Source organism: Papaver somniferum, chromosome 7 (assembly GCF_003573695.1).
Source record: "Papaver somniferum cultivar HN1 chromosome 7, ASM357369v1, whole genome shotgun sequence".
Taxonomy (NCBI): Eukaryota; Viridiplantae; Streptophyta; class Magnoliopsida; order Ranunculales; family Papaveraceae; genus Papaver; species Papaver somniferum.
Window position 1 is genome coordinate 115333830 of NC_039364.1, and position 6294 is coordinate 115340123.

Below are 6294 nucleotides of genomic sequence, written 5' to 3' on the forward strand. Positions count from 1 at the left end.
GTCTCAACACTAAGAGGAAGGATGTGTTGAGGAAGCATGCCTAGCAACACAGTAGTGAGTGTTGAGGAATTTATACGTCTCAACACTAAGGGGAAATGATGTGTTTAGGAAGCATGCCTAGCAACACAGTAGTGAGCGTTGAGGAATTTACACGTCTCAACACTAAGAGGAAATGATTTGTTGAGGAAGCATGCCTAGCAACACAGTAGTGAGCGTTGAGGAATTTACACGTCTCAACACTAAGAGGAAATGATGTGTTGAGGAAGCATGCCTGGCAACAGAGTAGTGAGCATTGAGGAATTTACACGTCTCAACACTAAGAGGGAATGATGCGTTGAGGAAGCATGCCTAGCAACACAGTAGTGAGCTTTGAGGAATTTACACGTCTCAACACTAAGAGGAAAAAATGTGTTGAGGAAGTTTGCCTGGCAACACAGCGGTGAGTGTTGAGGAATCTTCACGTATCAACACTAAGAGATTTAAAATTTATTTGATATGCCTAATAGATATAAAACATTTAGTTTAAGGATAGTTACTTATCTCTGTCTCCGCTAGGCATGTCCTTCGTGCATGATTGGGCTTAGGTGTATCAGGCTCTCCCGTGAGTAAGCAATGTGACAAAAGTCCCCATGTGTAATTATCCTGAGCTTATTTGCTCCTGGAAGATGTGCTTCCATTGCATTCGCTGGTACGGCGGTGACTGCGTTTAAACTTCTAAACCTGAAGGAGGCTTCAGTCCCCAAGTGTAGCTTATTTCAGTCCCCTTTGGAAGGAGGCATGGAGAATTCATAATCTTTGCGCTGGTGGCTTGGCATACTTATGGCTTGGCCCGGTAGTGCCGGTCTTGGTGCTGCAACTTATTTCATGAACGGTGATGCTGACGTTGCTACCTTAGTCATGGAACGATAATAATAATGTTGTTGGCTGGCCCAAACACAGAAATGGCAAAGAGGGCGCCAGTGGCTTTGGTTCGTGGAACAGTGGAATGCGTTGCAACCCTGACAGAGATGGCGCTTCAATCTTGGCTGTGCGGAGATGGTGTTGCTGACCTCGGAATGGCGTTGCTTGCTCGGAATGGTGGAAACTGGCTTCAGTCCGTGGAATGGTGGAAACTGGCTTCAGTACATGGAATGGTGAAACTGGCTTCACTCCATGGAATGGTGAAAATATGGCGCTGGAACTTTGGATACCAAACAGTGATGATAGCGCTGGAATTTTGGCTACTAAGTGGTGATGATGGATGATGGCTTCAGTCCGTGAAACGGTGGAAAGGGCACTCGGAAGGCTTGCTGGCTGGATCACGGAATGCTGGAGCGCTGGCGCTAACTTAACCATAAAGTATTGGAGCCATGGAGAGTTGGATTGACCGCGAAGTGCTGGAGCCATGGAGAGTTGGATTGACCGCGAAGTACTAGATCCATGGAGAGTTGGCTTGACCACGGAGTGCTGGATCCATGGAGAGTTGTAGGTTGAGCGACTGGTGTTCCTCGTGCTTTCATCTGCAGCATCTAGATCCTCTTAGTCATTTCTTAGCCGTGGTAAAGCGAGCATTAAATTGTTTTTGTATCCGTATATGTGAATGTATCTATGTGGCTTCCTTTGGGGTCTTTGATGGTTGTCAGGATAGACTGCAATGAGCAATCCCCAGTCGCACTTCTCTTTAGTTTCTGAAATTGTTTTCTCCGAGCAGACTTAGGATCCGCTGCGGCCTCGTAAAGTGTTGCAAGCGCCTTCTAGACAGAGAGCTGATGATATTCTTACGCTACACCCTTGAAGAGTAGATGACCTTGTCGTGGTTACGACTTTGGGTTGACCGTGTCTCCTGAGCTTTGACAATGAAGAGATTCCATGTAGAGCCTCAGTCCCCAATTTTGGTTTACACGTTTCTTTGTAGTGGTTGTTGTTACGGTAAACCTCTGGCTGGTATCAACAAACGAGCAACAACAGTTCTTGGCAGTAGAGGTGATCCGAAGAGACTACATTGTCGTGGAAACAAAATAGGTTGGAAGGAGTTGCATGGGCGTCTATGGAAGCAAAGGGATTGGCTGGATGCGTAAGAGAGTAAACTGCCCACGACCACGAGGTTTGGCGGGATGGATCAAAAAGTGGCCAAAACTACGAACCTTGGCTGGCTGTGATCACGATCCTTGACAGGGAGGAGTGTCGACTTCTGGAGAAAACGCTGAAGCGGAGCGTCCCTTGGAGAGAAACGTTGAAGCGGAGCGGCTTCTGGAGGTGAGACGTTGAAGCGGCTCCTGGAGCGAAACGTTGAAGCGGAGCGACTTCTGGAGAGAACGTTTAAGCGGCTCCTGGAGCGAAAATTTGAAGAGGAGCGACTTCTGGAGGTGAGACGTTGAAGCGGAGCGGCTTCTGGAGAGAACGTTGAAGCGGCTCCTGGAGCGAAAAGTTGAAGAGGAGCGGCTTCTGGAGGTGAGACGTTGAAGCGGAGCGGCTTTTAGAGAGAACGTCGAAGCGGCTCGTGGAGCGAAATGTTGAAGCGTGGCGGCTTCTGGAGAGAACTTTGAAGCAGAGCGGCTTCTGGAGCGAAAAGTAGGAGCGGCTCCTGGAGCAAAAGTTCGAAGCGCCAACGCAACACGGCTGAGAGCTTGAAAATATATCTCGGTGCCGCACCTTGGATAAATAAAAAGTCTCACACACATGCTCCGTCATAGATTACATGGTTTTGTGAACAGAGTCCCCAGAAATCATTAATGCATAACTCCACCAATCGATGTTCGATCACATTGGTTTATGACAATCTAACGCCCTAATTTTGAATCCCTTGACTAATCATTCGTATGTTCATTATTTCGATCCTTTTGAGTTGTGGCCATCAAATCAGCAATGGTAATAAGGGATCGGCTTCCTCTGGCTCCCCCAGTCTCTCGTCCTGATGGTGGAGTAGCAGCGACTCTGGTGACTGTTGGAGATGTCACACTTGAAGAAACGTTGGGGTTGGCGGCAGCGGCTCTGGCTCTGGTGACTGGAGGTGTAACGCCTGAAGGAAAACTTTCCACCCCGCTGGTGTTGACAGGTGGTGTATTAATGCCACAGGAAGAAACGTTAATACCAAGAGTAATCTCAGCGCTAGTGTTTTCAGGGTTTGTTACTGATCCGGACCTGAGTTCTACCATCTTGAGATCGAGATTGAAAAATGAAATTGGAAATTTTGAAATTGGTATTGCAACCGAGAGATTAATCTCCCACTGTGGTCGCCAATTGTTTTTGGGTGAAAACGGTTTCTGCTGTTTTTGGTAATTTCGTGTGTGGATGAGAAACGAGTCTAGAACCCTAAACAATGTACTGCACGGGAGTACTTTTCATTCAAGAGATCAATCTGTACAATCCTAGCCTAAACCAAGAAATGGTCGTTCCAGGCTTGCTTCGGTCACAAAGTGAAGGAGAAGGGTTGGTCTTAGGGAGGGAAGCGAAGAACGTGTTGAGACCAGATAGTTGATTCTAGAAGTGAGGGTGTTTCGTGACTTGTATCAGAAAGTTGAACTGGCTAGCTGAATGAAAAACTATCAGATGATTTCTGGATGTTGTATTTCTTTTTTCTCCTGACCAAAACTTGTTGTTTGGTGAAAATAGGTGAAGCCTATTTATACAAGTCATATTGAAACGTACCCTGGTCTCGTAGGAAGTGGAAACAATTGAGTGGTGGAAGAATAGAGTAACGTGTAATCGTCAGACGTTATGCTTCCATGATGAGGGAAGTGAATTCGTGTAACCGTCAGTCATTACGCTTCCATGATGAAGGTAATGAATTGTTTACACCGTTACTTTTCACCACCACTAATTGTCCTACTTCATGACACTTTCTTATAACGGGCGCATTGCACGATGCAAACCGCCAGACCAATACCCTGATGAGTATCCCCCAGTTTGTGACATGTTTGATGTCTCGAGTGTTTTCGTGGAAAACGTGTAGCAGGTTGCTATGTGTGGCAAGTCAAAGTCAAGAGACTTTGCCATAGGAAAATAACATGTGATGCTATTAGGCTTGCCTTGGTTGGCCGCCTAAAACTTGCCACAAGTCCGTCAGTTTGGTGGAGAACTTGAATGCTGAGATTACATCTCATGAGGAAGGGTAGTCGTTGATTATGGCCACATCTTTGTTGTGTAGCAAAGTGGCGCCATTAGCATAGTGGCGCCTGGCGTAGCGGGTTTCCTGGGGCTTGCCGCAAGTCTGTCAGTTCAGTGGCGAACTTGGATGGCTGAGATTGCATTGCATGAGGAAGAGTGGCCATTGATTATGGTCGCATCTTGTTGTATGGCGAAGTGACGCCATTGGCATAGTAGCGCCTGGTGGACCGCGGCATAGCGGCATGCTAATAGCCGTGGCATAGCGACATGAGAGTAGTCGTGGCATAACGGCATGCTATTAGCCGTGGCATGGAGGCATGCCAGTGGCATATCCGTGACATGGCGGCATGCTAGTAGCCGTGGCATAGCGACATGCTAGTAGCCGTGGCATGGCGGCATACTAGTAGCCATGGCATGGCGGCATGCCAGTGGCGTTGTGGCATGGCCACGCCTGTGGAGTTGTAGCATGGTCAAAGCTAAGATTTGGCTCCGTGGCCAAAATTAGGGCTTGGCGGCGTGGCCAAGGCTAGGATTCGGCGCCGTGGTAAAATTAGGGCTTGGCGACGTGGACAAGGCTAGGATTTGGCGTCGTGGTAAGAATTAGGGCTTGGCGGCATGGCCAAGGCTAGGATTTGGCGTCGTGGTAATAATTAGGGCTTGGCGGCGTGGCCAAGGCTAGAATTTGGCGTCGTGGTAAGAATCGGGGCTTGGCGGCGTGGCCAAGGCTAGGATTTGGCGTCCTGGTAAGAATCAGGGCTTGGCGGCATGGCCAAGGCTAGGATTTGGCGTCGTGGTAGGAATTAGGGATTGGCGGCGTGGCCAAGGCTAGGATATGGCGCCGTGGTAGGAATTAGGGCTTGGCGGCGTGGCCAAGGCTAAAGTGGCAGAGTGGCATGTTGGCATGTCGATCAATATGTTGTTGTGGTAAGGCGTGTTTGGCTTGCCAGTGTGGTGGCGCGACAGAGTGCGTTTGGCCTTTAATGTATGGTGGCGAGTTTAGAGTGACTTGGTTGGCCAAGGAAAGGGGCCGACCAAACATAAGACGCAGCTAAACTTCTGGTGAAAGTGTGGCGGCTTTAGAGCGACCTGATTGGTCGATTAAAAGAGGGCTGGCCAAGCATGGGAGTGGCTACACTTCTGGTGAGAGTGTGGCGGCTTTAGAACGACCTAATTGGTCGATGGGAAGTGAGGCTAATTTGAGGCGACACGATTGGTCGAGAGAAAAATAGGGTCGGTTTAGGAAGGGGCGTGGCCAATGGTAAGTGGCGCCAGTTGGCCTAAGGCATGGTCACGCCTCCCTTTGCTACTGCGGCTCCCTGTTTTCTGATTCTGAGCAAGGTTTTGCACCTGCTAATTGATGAGTGCTAAAAAGTGCATATTTCTATATATTTTTCTTGGCATTTAACTCATCTTTTGTGCATTAATTCTCCATTTTATTCCATATTCTGTATTTTCATTGTTTTCAAGAATAAATACTTTTCTTAATTAATTTTGCATTTTTAGGTACTAAATAAAGCCTGGTTAACTCACAAAGTGAAAGGAGCAAAGAAACGGCAAAGACTCCCGCAGAAAGGCAGCGAAGAATGATGTTTGCAAGAGCCGGATCAACTAGAAGTGGGCTTGGAAGGAAGAATTTGTTCTTAAAGAAGAAGTGGGCTCAGAATTGTCTAAGCCCAAACTCTAACCTAAGTCCAAGACCAAGCCCAAAGCCTGCCTAAGCTCGTAGCCGTCAGATTGGATCCACAGATGCATCCTACGGTCGCTTCATCGTCGTGCATCGAAGTCTGAAGCTCCTGTCAAACACTACAGCACCTAACTCCATCTTGAGCCGTCAGTTTCGTTGTACTTCCGCATCCAACGGTCGCTCCTCGCTTACTTCTGTCTCGCCGTTAGATCGACCCATCATCTTCGCATCCAACGTCGCATCCTCGCTGTTCATCAACAATTGCTAAACCCGCTCAACACCCGAGTACCAAATACCCTATACCCAAAACAAACGCACCCCAATCCAAAATCCATCGATCTCTTCTCCTCCACCTCCTCCCTCACCGTCTGCAGAGAAAACCCATACCCTGCCGCACCACCATTCCCACCACCTTCTCCTGCTGCCTCCACCAACTCGAGCAAAGCTCGAGTAAACAAACCCTCACACATCACCATCACTCTTCTATCCACCTATTATCAGCCTACATCTTCACCTTCTCCTCT